This window comes from Numida meleagris, chromosome 4, assembly GCF_002078875.1.
Source record: "Numida meleagris isolate 19003 breed g44 Domestic line chromosome 4, NumMel1.0, whole genome shotgun sequence".
NCBI classification, from domain to species: Eukaryota; Metazoa; Chordata; class Aves; order Galliformes; family Numididae; genus Numida; species Numida meleagris.
In genome coordinates, this window is record NC_034412.1 from 80621056 (window position 1) to 80636197 (window position 15142).

The window sequence follows — 15142 nt, forward strand, 5'->3', positions numbered from 1 at the left end:
TCCCATAGAAAGAAAAGCTATTAAAAAGAAATTTCACTCATCTTTTTGGTTGGAATAGTTATACCCATAGCTTTTGTAAATGGTGAGACCTGACATGAAACGTATCTTTTTGGAAGGCGTATGTGGTGAGGTACAATACGATAGTGGTATTTGCTTATGTTGACTTTTTTCTTACTGTATTTGCAGGTAGAGAGGAACTGGAAAGCACCACGGTAAAGGCAGCTGAGCAGAAGGCTGGGGTACAATTCCAGCCTCTGCAAAATCAGACTGAACTCCAACCCTCGTCAGCCTCTTGCATTAACCCCACTTTGTGTAAATAGTGGACAGTGATCAAATGCAAATAATCACATGGGCCTAATTTGCGTCATGATAGATGTGGTGTAAATGAAAGCCAAAAGTAAGCATGAAGAAATCCATGTCCTAACGAGCACAATACGCAAATTACAATTAGGACTCTTAATCAAATAAAATATTTGCTACAATTTATTTTTGAAAATGTGCATTTCATTCTCTATTAAATTAGTGCTTGATAAAGTAATAAAATTATTACGGCCATAAAGTTACTGCGCTATACCTTCAAGGGAAGGCATTCCAGAGATCTCCTCGTTGTACTCGGATTATTGACTTCAACATTATGAAAAACGCACATTGGTGCCTTACACTAATTCTTTCCTACAGCATTTGTAACTCAGGCCTATGCTTATTCGTGCAATGTGTTGGCAGTAAATTAAAAAAAAAAAAGCACATTCCCAGCACCAGGCCCATGCTTGAAAACGAACAGAGTGCTTTTGTTTTAACCATTTATTGTAACAACACCACAGACAACTGTAGTTTTCTGTTGCATGAATAATGTATTGTAGCAGCTAGGCATGCCCTCAGTAATACACTCCTGCCAGCAAGAAGTGGAGTGCTGAGTGCTATCGCTGAATAATGATTAATTACTCGCCCTTCTGAAGGAGCCTGGTTTTGTAAACTGGTCACACAGCATGTTACGTGGATTGTGTCTGCTACACAAAAGGTTACTTGCAATCACATAATGAGACATAATGATGCACATCACAACAATTCTTTGGTACAAATCTGCACACAATGGAATTTAGATAGAAACGCATTTATTTATGTATCGAGTTTGCCAGAGGGTACAAAACGTCACTGCATTGCTGCAGTGCTGCCACTGCTCCTTCTGCAGTGCTGACATTTTGGATGAATGGCTGTGCAGCATTGCCCATCGCAGACTGCTGGCAGGCTCCAGAAGGGACTCAGCTCCCACTGCGCGATGGCTGTGTGAGTGGCATACTTTGCTGAAGTGTGTCCGGACTCTTTTTGGGAAGCTGGGAGGCATCTTCTTGCTGTGAGGTGAGTTCACCTGCAGGAGACAGTGAGCATACCGGCATGTATATACCTGGCTGACCTGGGAGGGTGAGCAGGGAATCCAGCTCCCAGGGCATGCTGTACTTCATTGTGTGGTCAAAGGAGGAAGGACGTTTATGGTACTGTTCTAGGACTTTTCTGAACCTCAGGGAAAAGATCTAGTTATTCTTTGCTCCTGCTCCCTAGAAAATTGGTCAAGACTATCTCAACACTGGTGGGACCACTGCTGGCAGAACAGCAATGTCTAGCCCTACACAGGCAGGATCTATGTACTGCTGTACACTTAAGTGCCACTGAGCCCCTGATAGCTGAGCTCTTGGCTCTCTGGGCTGCTGATGTTCGAACTGCTGGAGATGTGTCCTGAGGCTGGGGAGGTGATGGGCCTTCTCTTGCTCTGCAGAGGACAGGAAGGGCTGGACGAGTCTCTGTGTCTCACAACAGCCTGGCAAAGCTGCTGCAACAGCCTGTGTTGTCTTCTTTCCTTGTGCCATGACCTGGATTGTCCCCATGAAAGCCCTGTTATGATTTGGGCAGATAAAATGTTTTGGGTACAGGAGCTGCATTCAACAGGTGAGGATGACTATGTTTTGGGAACTGTATTTTGGACTCTCCTGTGATACTGTTACATGTCTCAGTGTCTGGAAACTCCTTGGCCTCTTGCATTCAACCATTCATTTTGTTCATTGTTGCCTTAAGGACAAAATGTTTTGGTCAGATGTGCCCTCTGACACAGGGCAGTTATGCAAACCACAACAGAGTGCTGTGCACACTTTCAGTGAGCACACGGCGTCCATGGGACACTGTGTGGTGCCAGGGGCCTGGTGCAGTGGGGAGCACCACGGTGGCAAGGCAGACATAGAGAAGCGGGCACAGCACTGCCAGGGAACGTCACCAGCCTAATGGCTGAGTCAACAGCTGGCATAATTCTGCAGCTAACAAATATAATTTTTCTTCCACAAATAGTTCCTTGAACGGTAGATCATACCCGAGCTGATTTACTGCAGTGCTCTCCCATGTGGCTCCTCTGATTTGTAATAATCTCACTGAGGCGGCTCTGCAGCCTTCCACTCCACAGCAGCAGTAACAGAGAGTGTCTCTGCCTCTGTCCCTTCCCTGTTTTCGTGAGATAAAAAGAAATGTGTAAGGTTGCAATGTGCTGACAGCTTCTGCCCCTTTCATGTTTAGCTGAAGTGGGCCAACTTGATCAGAAGTTACTAGGGAAGGGGAGGAGGACTGACACATGATAGAGACAAAGTGGAGAGGATGCCTTCTGGAAATGAGGCAGAAAACTAGCAGCAGTGGAATCCTCCATTTTGACCGCTCAATATTTTTGGTACTATCTCCCAGCCTTCCAGAAGTTGTCCATCTAACTAATGAGGTGTCAGTAGGCTGAGATTTGGACCTTCGCATATTTTCAGCTAGGCAGCAGTAGCGAGATTTTTCTGGAAGCCGTAATGGAAGTGGACAGGGAATGGTCACGAAGCACTGAGCATGAAGCCTCATAGCTCTGAAGCTGCATGGGGAGGCTTATCTAGCATATATCACAATCCCATCAGCTCTTGCTTGCACTGTTGCTAAGCTGCTGACACTGTATGAAAGCTGATATGTAATTAAAGAATCTACGTGTTAATTCAGCAATGGGAAAGGCATAGCAATAATAGGACAATTCCATAGTGATCCTCCTAAAATGCCTCTTCCTAGCAAAAGAAGCATTGCAGGTAGCTGTTTATGCTTCTACTTTGAGTCTCATGGCACTGGTCTTGTTCTACAGTGTTGGGTCTGATGAGATCGGATGAGGTTAAGCTGCTATGAATAGTTGCTGACTGGCAGTTTATTCCCTTGCTTGCTCAACAATGCCAGACTCAGTACATGTCTGAGAGGCAACGAATACAGTTAGGCTAGACAAATGGAATAGGAACCAACAACAAAGTGAATCCTGTGCTGTCATACATTTTTTATTCACATTGCACATAAATCTCATCCAAGCTCATGGGAGAACTTTAGCATCCCCTTAAACTCCCATTTATTCTCTATCCTTCTCATTCTTTGCACTATTAAGAAACAGATTTATTTTCCGAAAACTACTCTTAATCATTGTGCAAATAGCAATGGAACGTTTATACTCAAAGTAATAAATAGACGATTCGCATCTTAATATGAGAGTGGAGATTATTCTGATGTATTTGCGTTTATTGCATCTAACACATAGACGCCATTCTCAGCCTCTGATAGAAATGTTAATTATGAGATTTCATTATTCTTATTTAGATTTAGAGTTGGTCTTTTTTTTCCTGTGCCACATTATGATTTGGACAGCTCCGCATGACATGAAGTGAAGACATTCAGTGCTCCAAAATGCTACAGGCAGAAAAAAACCACTAGGTTTAACTGGAGAAGGCAATAGCATAAAATATGTGCAAAATATAGAGTAACAGAGAACATGTAAATTTGTCTGGTTTTGTGCTGGTTAGTGGTCAGTGGTCAGAAGGATCAGTAACAGCTTTTGATAGTAATGAGAAAATGGTGAAAAGAACATATGGTCAGTTCCAGAGTGTCATGGTTTTATGATTTTCAGTTATTGGTACTCCACATCATAACATCATGTAGTGAATGTACCTGGTTCTCAGAAGAGAAGGACTACTACAGTCCCCATGGCACTTTGCTCCTCTGTTACCATTTTCCAGCCGGAGGAAAAAGATAAAAGCTCACAGTATAAAAACTTGCAGATCACGAGACCTTGTCCCTTTTTCCGCCCGTCTCTCGTCTTGGCAGCACCTCGCTCTCCAGCCATCTTATCGTCGGTAGTAGAGTAAGGCCTACCTTGATTTTGGGACATTCTCTCTCTCTGCATTGGATTTAGCAGCTTAAATTGTAATTATATTGTATTATAGTGTGTTGTTTTGCATTCTGATATCTTATTTAGTAAATTAGTTTGTTTCTCCTCAGATTGTTGCCGCTGTTCTTTGCTCTCAGGGCCATCTCCCTACCCTTTTCCCCTTTCCCCTTTTCCCGGGACGTGGGCCCTTGGGTCCCCCGTCCCCTTTGTCACGGAATCGGGCCTAACGCCTGTAAACCGTTGACACAGAGTTTATGTCCTTTGCTACAGAACTATTGTCAATTCCAGTACCTCTGAATGTGGGAAAGTGGATTGTCATGTCTTGTTAGAGTGGCTCTACTTGGATGAAGAGGAAATGTTTTTTCTTTCTCCCAGTTCTGTCTGCCTTTATTGCTTTATACTGCCAACGGCAGTATCTGGCCCTTGGAACTATTTATTTCTTGCATGCAGAGGGGAACATGGTGCAATCTTTTCATTGCTCTGTTTTAGTGACACCGGTTTGAGTGGAGCCAGGGAAATGATTCCTCCAGTCTACAAGAAAGTTGTATGGCTCTTCGGTTCCTTTAAAAGCACTTGTTCAACGTTTAACATTTTAAGTTATGCTTAATCTATAGTAACCTGCTGGCACGCCCATCCTTCAGCCAGCATAAGCACACACCTGCACATATTCCAGATAAGCATGTTCATATGTGTGTATATAGAGAGATACCAATAACCCTTATAAAGAAACATGAGCATGCAGATTCCTCATCTGGGGTTTGTCATTTAGAAAATTATTAAAAAAAACATAAGTTCTAATTATAGTTTGCCATTCAAAGAACGTTGTAGGCTGTATCCACCTCCTTGCATGCCAGAAGAATTAATTCCTACAGGCCAGCAAGAAACCCTGTTTCCACTTGCACCCTGTCTGACATTATTGGGTTGTGCCTTCCTGCCTGGGTCTCCATCACAAACAGAATCAAAAGAATGCCCTTTGTAGTGTGAAAATGTTCATGGGCATTCATGGCAGCAGGAGTACCTGCTTAACTCATGGCAACTGCAGCACTTCTGATCATTTTCAGAAGTGCTGCTTTCTGTATTTTTGCAGTCGTGGTAGCTGAATTCAGGGCTGCTTAAAATAGAAATAATTATTTCTTATGCTGTCATTTATAAATGTATAATATTATTTATGTCATTTGTGTGCTCTACAAGCTGTTGGTAACGAGCAAACTCAAACTCTCTGAATTCAACCCAATAAGCACATGAACAGTTAAAAGACAGAAAGCAGCATTGCAGTTTTTTGCTCATCCTGAAGTAGTATCCACTGAAATTGCTCTGCAGGTGCCCTGTGTAACTGGAGTCCGCAAGACTATAGGCACCAAAGTGCTTCCAGTCCACCTTGGGTCCTCCTCAAAACACAGTGTAGGAGCAACCCCGAGGTTCCAGAGCCCCTCAGGCCTTGCAGTGTGCCGGTACAGTCAGGGAGCACTTGGACTTAAAGGAAACTGTCACTGTTAAATCTGGGAGTTATATTGGCTACTCCATAACAGGATAAATGGCAACAAATATTTTTAGCTAATGAATTCCTTTTAACTCCTTCCTTCATTTTTTCAGGACCATAGCTGGTGACCGAACAGGGATTACCTGAGCAGAGGTTTGATTTTCTTTTTTTCCTGTTTCCATATGTTCATTCTGTGATTAAATTCGTGCTTGGCTGCAGAATTTTATATGTCATTTCCAGGCTCTGGTCATAAACCGAGAAAAAGGCTCTCTCAACACATTCCATTCACAGTGATGACACTGTAAGGATTTGTTCCAGCTCCTATATTTAATTTTTGTTATTTATTATTATTTATTGGTTGCAGCACTTTCCATTGGTACTTATCAGTAGCATCTCTAAACCAAAACTGTTTATGTCAGGCACAACAGCACCAGCTGGTTTCTCAGCGCAGCCTTCCCAGATCATCTCCAATCACCACAGCTTTGCGGGCAACAGTGGGAGCACTTTGGCTTCTGCAGGAGTACCCAGGACGCCTATACAATGACCATGAAGTCTGTGCTTTGTAGCATGTCTCGTACAGGCTCAGCATTAAATAATCTTGCTTTATTTTTGAGTGCCACTACTGTGGCTGTTGAGGAGTAAGTAGGAAACATCATTTCTTTTGATTATATCTGGCTTTATATGTGGCACAATCCTATTTATTTAATAAGATCTATCTACCTCTCCCATTTAATAAATCTTTCTATTCAGATCTGTAAAGGGAAATAATTGTCCAGTGCTACTGAATGCCTGTTATTGAGGAAAAAAGTATTTAAAGATTCAGAGATACCCCTACTGCACCCTTCAATGGCTTTACAATCTCTTCCTTGTGTTTTTATCACTTCAGCATTGCACTAGCTATCCTTTAGCTTTTGATGAAATCACCTCCTTGATGAAATCACTGGAAAAACAGGCTCTGAGAAAGTGCTTTAGCTGAGATCCCAAAGACAAGTTTGTTCCAAAGACGTTCATGCTTTACAGTCTATGTATTTTAGACCTGTCTGGTGACACTACAAAGTCTTTGCAGATGCTCATATTCTTTCTCCAGGCTTTTGGTTACTTTGCTAGAGAGATGTTCTTTTGTGTGTTAAGTGCTCTTTGAGGGTGAATTGTTCATCAAAAGTCTTCAGTGTTACATTATCCTCATTTTCATCATATTACCTTGAAATACAGAAAGTATATATTTGTTTTACCTGTTTTCCTAGGGTATATGTAACAAAGGGCTTTTCCTGTCTCCTCACTGAACTTTGTAGCAATCATGTAAAGGGGCAGAGCAGAGCCTCCAGCCAACCCATTCAGCTGGATATCTGAAATTAAAACCCTCCAGTGGATTATTTTTTGGCATCCTTTCATGGTCATCTATTGTTTTCCTTTCCCTCTCTTTGTATTTCTCCTTGTTACACTGTGATTACTTTCAACAGTATGTAGATAAAATGTGGATATACAAATGAAGGCAATTAGCAGAGTAATTAAAAATAAAACTACTGTTGTCCGATAGAATAGACCAGTGGGGTGTACATATGCATATGTTTATACAAGCATTCACATGTATGTGTATGTATGTTTATATATCTGTTGACTGAAAGCATTCTGAAAACATACTCTGGAAGGAGCTGCCCAACAGCTTTCCCAGGAACAGCCCCAGCTGACCCTTAAGGATGGGCTCATAGATATGAATTGCTACTGGCATTATGCAATCGGAAAAGAGGGTGTCTTTGCCAAAAAATGAAGCCATTTAGTCATAAACGCTGCAGCTAAGTTGATTCAGGGTTTATCTAAAAAAGCCCAGCCGGTTTGGTGTAAAATGAGAGGCCAAATACTAATTTGGATGACAATTGTTTTTCAGTAATGCTAATTTGCACTAAACATCCTCATTTACATAAGCAAAAAAGGGCCAAATATTAGGCTGAGGATCATAATTAAAACTAGGGGTGGGTTAAGGGGGAAAGCGGGCTGTTGGAAGTGCAGTTGACTACAAACAGCTTTTCTGTTTTTGTCAACTCTCAGTCCCTAAGTCCCTCCCCTCCAGTGGAGGTGTGGACACCTCTGTCATTGAAGATAAAACAGTACAAGTACACTTATTCTTTTTAATTGTCCTTCATAGATCCTTTGAAAGTAATCCGAGGGGTTTCCTGACCATGGGTTGAAAATCTCTGCAGTGTTCCCTCTGCTTGTTTCTCCCTCACTTTCTCTTTGGTTTTCCTATTTCTGTGACACTCATCTGCTTCTTCAGTGCCCAAAGACCTTATGCACAGTTCACTTTATTCTTCTCTTTTGACCCATCTCATAAAGCAGTCTCATGATTGAGCAGGCGTGGTTCTTTCTCCTGAAAAATGTGCAGAAGATTTTACAATCTCATCAAACTCAGAGCATTGCTTCTGCCTCAGACTCCTGGATTCATTTCGTGCCTTAAGCCGGGAACTGAACTGATGCTCAGATGGATAAAAATTTTCACTGAGCTTGTGCATTTGGGTATATCTCTGCTGTCAGTTCTGTGACGGTTCTTTGTCCGTGAGAAGCCTGGCCTCTCTAACTTTCCTGGTCAAAACAGATGGATAAAGGCAGTCCATCAACTGATTTCTTGAGTCTGTCTTCTGGTGAAAAAATGGACATTGTTTTCATTAAAAAAAAAATCACAGCAATTTCTCAGTTGTTTTTATTAAGAAAAAGTATGGAAATATGGAGGAGGGAAATTGAAAATCAACTTTGATCTTAATCAAATGTTTTTCTTCATAGAATCAGAGAATCGTTTGAGTTGGAAGGGACCCTTAAATGTCATCTAGTCCAACTCCCCTGCAATGAACAGGGACACCTACAGCTCGATCAGGTTGCTCAGAGCCCTGTTCAGCCTGACCTTGAGTGTCTCCAAGGATGGGAGATCCACCAATCCATCTTTAAGTATCTTTAAAGAAACATTTCAAGTTATGTGACTGCTATTTCAGTTGTTTGTATAAATACCTACAGCTAATACTCATTCAAAATAAAGTTACTTCATTCAGTTTCTAGAATTAAGAAACTGTAATTCCCATGTATCAAACTTATTTGCCTCCATAGTGAATTAAGGATATATTTAACATAATACTGTTTTTTTTCAAGCTAATTTTATACAAATCAGAGTTTACCCCCTATCTTTTATTATTACAAATCGTATCTTTTCACCTTTACGAAATTGTCATCTGTTAAAATATTATCTGAAAGCCTGGGGTATACACAACTTTTGATTATAATGACAACATTGTTTCCTTATTTATCCAAGTGTATTTGAAGGAATTGGAATGAAAGAACAGGTATACACCTCCAGAGATGTGGCTGCATTTTACCTATCCTTACCTGACCAGTCTGAGCACCTTGACTTGCCCCCACTCAATGGAATTCTTGCACTGCTTCCCAGCCTCCTTGCCCCATGCAGCTTTTGCAGTCATCGGGGGGAATGGTTGCCACTTGAGGGGCCAATTTCTCATCATTAACTATGTAGGAAACACAGAACCTAATTGAAAGACCTAAAATGTGAATGGATTAGATTAGGTGCAATGAGACCTGCTCTTTGCGTGCCAGACTTCAGTCTCCAACAGTAGGGATGTTTGTCATTACCCGAGGTGAACTCTTGCTCAATTATTTCATAAATATTTGTACAAGTTCTCTACATGCTGAATAAATCATGCTCAGTAGTTTGTTCCTTCCTAAGGAAGCAGAGGAAGTTTAGTTTCAATAAGGAGAGAACCAGTGAAAGTGTTAATCTCCTCAAATTACCTTCCCCATGTTTCTGAGAGGAATGTCCTGGCTTCTACCTTCAGCATTAAGCAGTGTTTAGAACAAGCTGCAGCTCCATTATTGCAGCAAAAGCATTTGTGGCCTAGAACATTCCGAATATGTAACTACAGTAGCATGTCCTCTCCAGCTCACTGTGCTATGATGGAGATTTGTGAAAGAAAGCTAAATAAAATGAAAAAATCTCACCAATCTCCTAGATATTCCTTTCCAGTCATACAGAGGTGCAAAAATCCATGCAAATTTTTTCCTCATTCATCTGTGACAGAACAGAATTAAGGTACATGATAATTTACTATCTCTGAAGAGACATGTCTTTTTTATTTTTAAGCCTAAGCTCAAAGTGAAAATGTGTAAAAAAATAAAAAAATCTGGCTCGATCAGACTAAAAGTCACTTTCAAAAGAAAAGCAGGTATTTCCTTAAATTAATTAGACAGACACTTCTACCACTGTCACACGTTAACATCCTATAAATCACTCCTATATTATTTTACCTTATCTTTGTACCTACTGTTCAGATCAAGCTTTAAATGTATAAAGCACCATTAAGATTTTCTAACCTTGTTTTGCTCTACCATTCCTGCTTCTTGAATGGTAATAAAATTAGTCAAAGGGAACTGGAGGTTACACTAGCCAAAGAAAAGCAGTCATTGTGCAGTCTATTTCTTGTTCAGGATACGTGTTCTTCTTCCACTGGCAGTCATACACCATATCGTGACCCAAAGGTTGCTGCCTCTTTTTTTTTTTTTCACACATGCCTATGCAGGAGCATGGATTCTTTGGAGTGGGCTTTAGTTTGCCCCTGGCCCTTTAGGCATTCTTTCAAAGCAATAGTAACCAATTAAACTAGTTACCAAGAAAGAAGCATGTTTCAGCACTTAAGTTAATTGAACTGTTACAAACTAAATATGATTCCAAATTGTTTCTGTATTCCAAATCACTTCATGCATGCAGATAAAATGAAAAAAATTACTAAATCGTTTTGAAATGTGCAAATCAGGCATACAATACTGACATTTAGATCTGTGACCTGATCACAATGTAGTAAGTACCTTTAAAAACTTTGTGGATTTTAAGGCTGTCATATGAAACCCTTGAACCACTGCTTGATGTGATATTCAATAAGTGGAAGTCAGGCTGCAATCAAATTGTGGAACTGTCTGCATCAGGGTTTTACTACCAATTTACCCAGAAAATAATCTTTCCCTCATTCATTTCACGGGCCAAGTAAGAAAGGAGGAATGACTTAATGTATAAAACACCGTGCTTTATTCTTAAGGACCTTGGTTTGAGTTCAATTTGTGGTCCTAACTGAAATGAGCAGCTCAATCCCCAATGAACAGTAGTCCATATCGTTGAACTACCACACACAATTAGGCACAATTGGCTGTCTCTGCTTAGAAGTTGAAGACTGATTTAGCACGGAGACTAAATCACTTCTTTCAGCTGTAAAGTGGGATGGCCCTTCCTGGGACTCGGTGACAAAAAAGAGCCACCACCATATTGTTTCTTTATTTCAGCGTTTCTCTAGCACAAGAAAAATAAGGGATAGGAAAAGCATCATTCTCTCATAATAAAAGCCAGATGGCAGCCCTAATTCGCAGCAATTCTCTTTTATTAAGGAGCTAGTAACTACTGTAACTGGCGGAGTGATGGCAAAAATCCTGGTGCAGGGAACAAATGGATGCTGATGAAAAGAGAAAGGAAAAAAGATGGAGAAGAAGAAAAGAAATGATGCTGGAAGCTGGCAAAAGCTTTTCTCTCTGAGTTCTGGAGCAGAAGAAACGCTTGCTGGGTAATGCATCTATCTAGTTACATGTCATACATGGCCACAGTATTGAAGGCTTTAGCTGTCCTGGGATTTAAACGTGTCACTATGGGATAAGCTGCACTCGTACAAAACAGAGTAGTGTAAACTATTTTGACAGTGGAATGAGTGCCTTAGTGGTGAAGCTGTAGCAGAGAGGCGATTTGAGAATATCAAGGTTTGCACGGTAGCAAGCGGAGGAGAGGGTGAGGGCTGGATGGGCTGCATGAGCTGCAGAGAGCTCAGTGAGGGGTGACAGAGCTGCAGAGCTGCTAAGCAGGGGATTATAGGGAAGCTGAAGGAAAAAATGAGCCTACATCAGTGTGGTGTAAAGACAGAATTAAATTGAGTCACTGGATCTCTTTTGCAATACACCAGCAGAGGACATTGGCTAGTACCATGGAAAAGAGAGATTTAGCATCCACACCTACAGCCTTCCTAAAATGTAAGGATCAGCGCATACCTTTGCTTTATTATTAGGTATAAACAGGCTCTGTCAAGCACTGGAAGACTGTTAGTGTGGCGCTCCACAGATTGCAGCAGCCTGGCAGTGGGCAAGGGTGTGTGCTGAACCCAAGGGGATGCTGAGCTCCAGGTGGCTGAACATCTCCATGTGGCATTGCACAGTGACACATGGGCACAGTGAGTGGCTGGAGAAAGCCATCAGGACTCGCCCTGCAAACTTCTGTCCAACTTGGTGTGCTGACATTAGACCTCAGAGGAAATTGGCAAGCCTTTATTTTTGACAGTGGCTGTTCTAGCTCTTCTCGGGGATTCTATTAATTTTCATAATGAACTATACTTGCCTTTTTCATCTTAGGAAGAAAAGTCTGCAACTGGAGGTACACTGCAGCTCTCCTTTTTTGCTGCTGGAAAGAAGTTAATAAATGCAGTCACAATACAAGGTATACCATTCTCATTCCTTATTGATACCAACTATACTGTGACAATGAATTTCAAAGTGCTGCTGATGTAAACTCTACCTGAAGCCTGTTTGATCTCAGATAAGCATCTTCATCCCATTCTTCATTTCAAGAAAAGAAAATCTTAGTGCACAGAAACATATTCATTCGCTTTGGGTTCAGTTCAAGATAAGCCATGCTTTGCAGAAAACCTAATTAATATCAATCACAAGGAAAACAGGAATTGGAAGGAAATATGCTTTCATTTTTTGATAAAGAGATCACCCATGATACATACACAAATGGACATACCAATCTGCTTTATTATGGAGGTGTCAGAAAAGAAACAGTCCCTGTAGGGAGGATGATTTTAAAGAATAAAGAGGCTGTTGCACTCTCACTCTGATGTAAATAATTGAGTAACTTCATGGTGGTGCTAGGCAGGAGTCCAATGGTAAGACTTCAGATGAGAAGTAGGTCCTGAAATGGCAGGCTTAGTGTCATTTTTAGGTGTTTATTCCTAACATGCAGAATAATAATTATTAATGATAGTTCATAAACATGTTTTTAATAGTTCCTTTAATGTATTTCAGGCATTACTTTTATATTTTCTCCTCCCTCCTGCCAAAAGAGAAGCCACGACTTATGACCTAAGAAACCTGATGGGCTTAGAATAGAACATTTAGGAATAAATATTCATATTTGGAAACACTGATGCAAAATCAGAGCAACTATCTTCTGTCACAAGTTCACTTTACATCACAGCATTTCAGATGACCTTTAAGGATGTTTTCTTTTGACCGTCACACTTTTCCATCCATGGATTTTAGCTTTGTATCTGGTTATCTAGCTACTGGCTATATAGCAATGTCCAAATGGTGTAAGTCTTGCTTTAGATCTGACTCTCAAAATTTTCTTGCATGCAGCAGAGTTATGCTCTTATTTGTGCTCTAGGTCGTATTGGAAAAGAGAGGGTTTGAAGAAAAGGTCACTAATTCTTAGAGAGGTCTCTGCCTTGGCCATCCATCCACCTTTAAAGTCCTTGGTGTTAACTTTTCAACTGACAGTATATTATATAACAAGCTTGTGAAGAAATACACGATTCACGTGGTTCAGTTTTATTAAGGCACTGGCTCAAGAAAGAATTTATCTATGTAAAATATCATTCCATTTGGAATGTGAATATATGTATACATATATATAAAATAAATATTCAATTGTATTATTTCCTTTGAGCTCCCCAGTATTCCTGTTCTGTTCTAAGTTTGCTCTCAGCTGTCTTCATTTGATACAACTCTTCTAGCTGCAACATCACAAGGCTTAGCCTACAAGAAAAAAAAAAAACATTCAAAGGACTGATCTGTTAACATGCAAAATGTTTAAAAGAAAAGTCCAAGCACTGAATCCTTGGGATGGCTCATACATGACAGCTGAGGAGGCATCTTGTTCCTTTTTCTCTTTCTCCCTTTAATGCTCCTGGATTCAACATAATTTATTTCAGGTAATGTCTCCTCACAGCCCCTTCTTTCTACTATTTAGTGGTACATTTGTCTTTCAGAATAGTTTTCTTCTAGCATCTTGTGGTGTTACTGAGGAAGCTTCTGGTGCAATGTGTCGCTCCAAGGACACAGGAACCTGCTACCTGAGCTGAAGGGACTGATTCTTTCATTCCAATAGGAAAACAAGGGAAGAAAAGAGCTGGAAAAGATGCCTCTATGAGCTTTGAAGAGGATACAGACATGAAGAATGGAAAGCATTGGCTAAAGATGAAGCTCTGGGCCTTGGGCTGATTCCTGATTCAGTGAGCAAGCCATTAGCACAACGTTATTTAGCCAGTGGTCCATACGAGTCATTTCTGTCAGTGCTTGTTGAAAGATATCATTAGTGGACTGCCAGCCAGTCCTTAGCTCTTTCTGAAAATCAATGCCTCTCCAATGAAAAAAATAATAAAAGACAAGAAAAGAAAAAAACCAGATTAAGCACTGTCACACAAGCTAATGTTTCTTATTCCTTTTTTTTTTTTCCCATTCATTTCTTAGCGCTTATCTGCACTGACACTAAGATACAACCCATCCAGCCTGGCTTTAACTGAGAGTCTGTCTAGCAGTCAGCTGCAGTCTAGCTGTGTCAGTGCCAGCTTACTGCCAAAATACATCCTCAGATTCTGTTTTTTTGAACCCCTGAACATGTATTTTCCACTGAAGCTTCCCTGGCTGGAAGATAGATAGTTTATGTCTGCGTGCTATGTCTGTAGCAATAAACCTTACCTACAGCGTGGACCAACTTCACAGAATTCATCTGAGTATTGTATTAAGATTTAAATAACGTGGGAAGTATGCAGATAAATGGATTTATGTTACTACTTTTCAAGTAAGAGTGGCTTTGAGGCACAGTGCATGTACCTGTCAAAATAGCACATGCAGCTCTGCAGTTAACTATTCACAAATGATTAAAGTTTAGCTCCTAATAAGATCTTCTATCTGATGCTTTTGCATTTGCTGCCTAGTACCATGAGAAAAGTCTGTACAAATTATGAAGAGAATGGAGGAATTCATGCAGATCTGAAATATTCTGTTCAAAGGTGGATATCCGGATTAGAAAAGCAGTCCAGACAAAAGCATTTTTTGCACTCTGTAAGAAGTAAAATAGAACCAAATCTTTATTGAAGTTCAGGAATGTTATAAACTCATGTCTTTTTTTCAGTTGGGTTTCAGTGAGGCAAGAACACCGGAAAGCTGTAATACTGCAGCTCACGTTTCTCCCAGCATTTCAGATGAAAGACTCTCCCTCTCCCCAAAAAAAGGACAGATATCTAATGGAAAACTCAGTTTGAAAAGTTTTGACTATTTAAAAGCTACAAGGAATTTGTTTGAAGTTTACTGGTAAATATTGCCTATTTGCTTTTTGTTGTTGCTTTCTGTCTCTCCATCATTTTGAA

General features: G+C 40.5%; 2 long non-coding RNA genes across 2 annotated transcripts; one reads left to right on the forward strand and one right to left on the reverse strand.

Moving 5' to 3' along the window:
- On the forward strand, nucleotides 1059-12794 carry LOC110398786. Its single transcript, XR_002438614.1, has 3 exons — nucleotides 1059-1356; nucleotides 11118-11290; nucleotides 12123-12794. It is a non-coding gene; the product is annotated as an uncharacterized LOC110398786 (long non-coding RNA).
- Nucleotides 7813-9833, reverse strand: LOC110398785. The gene is made up of 3 exons (XR_002438613.1): nucleotides 9477-9833; nucleotides 9057-9226; nucleotides 7813-8320 (listed from the first exon to the last, which is right to left on the reverse strand). It is a non-coding gene; the product is annotated as an uncharacterized LOC110398785 (long non-coding RNA).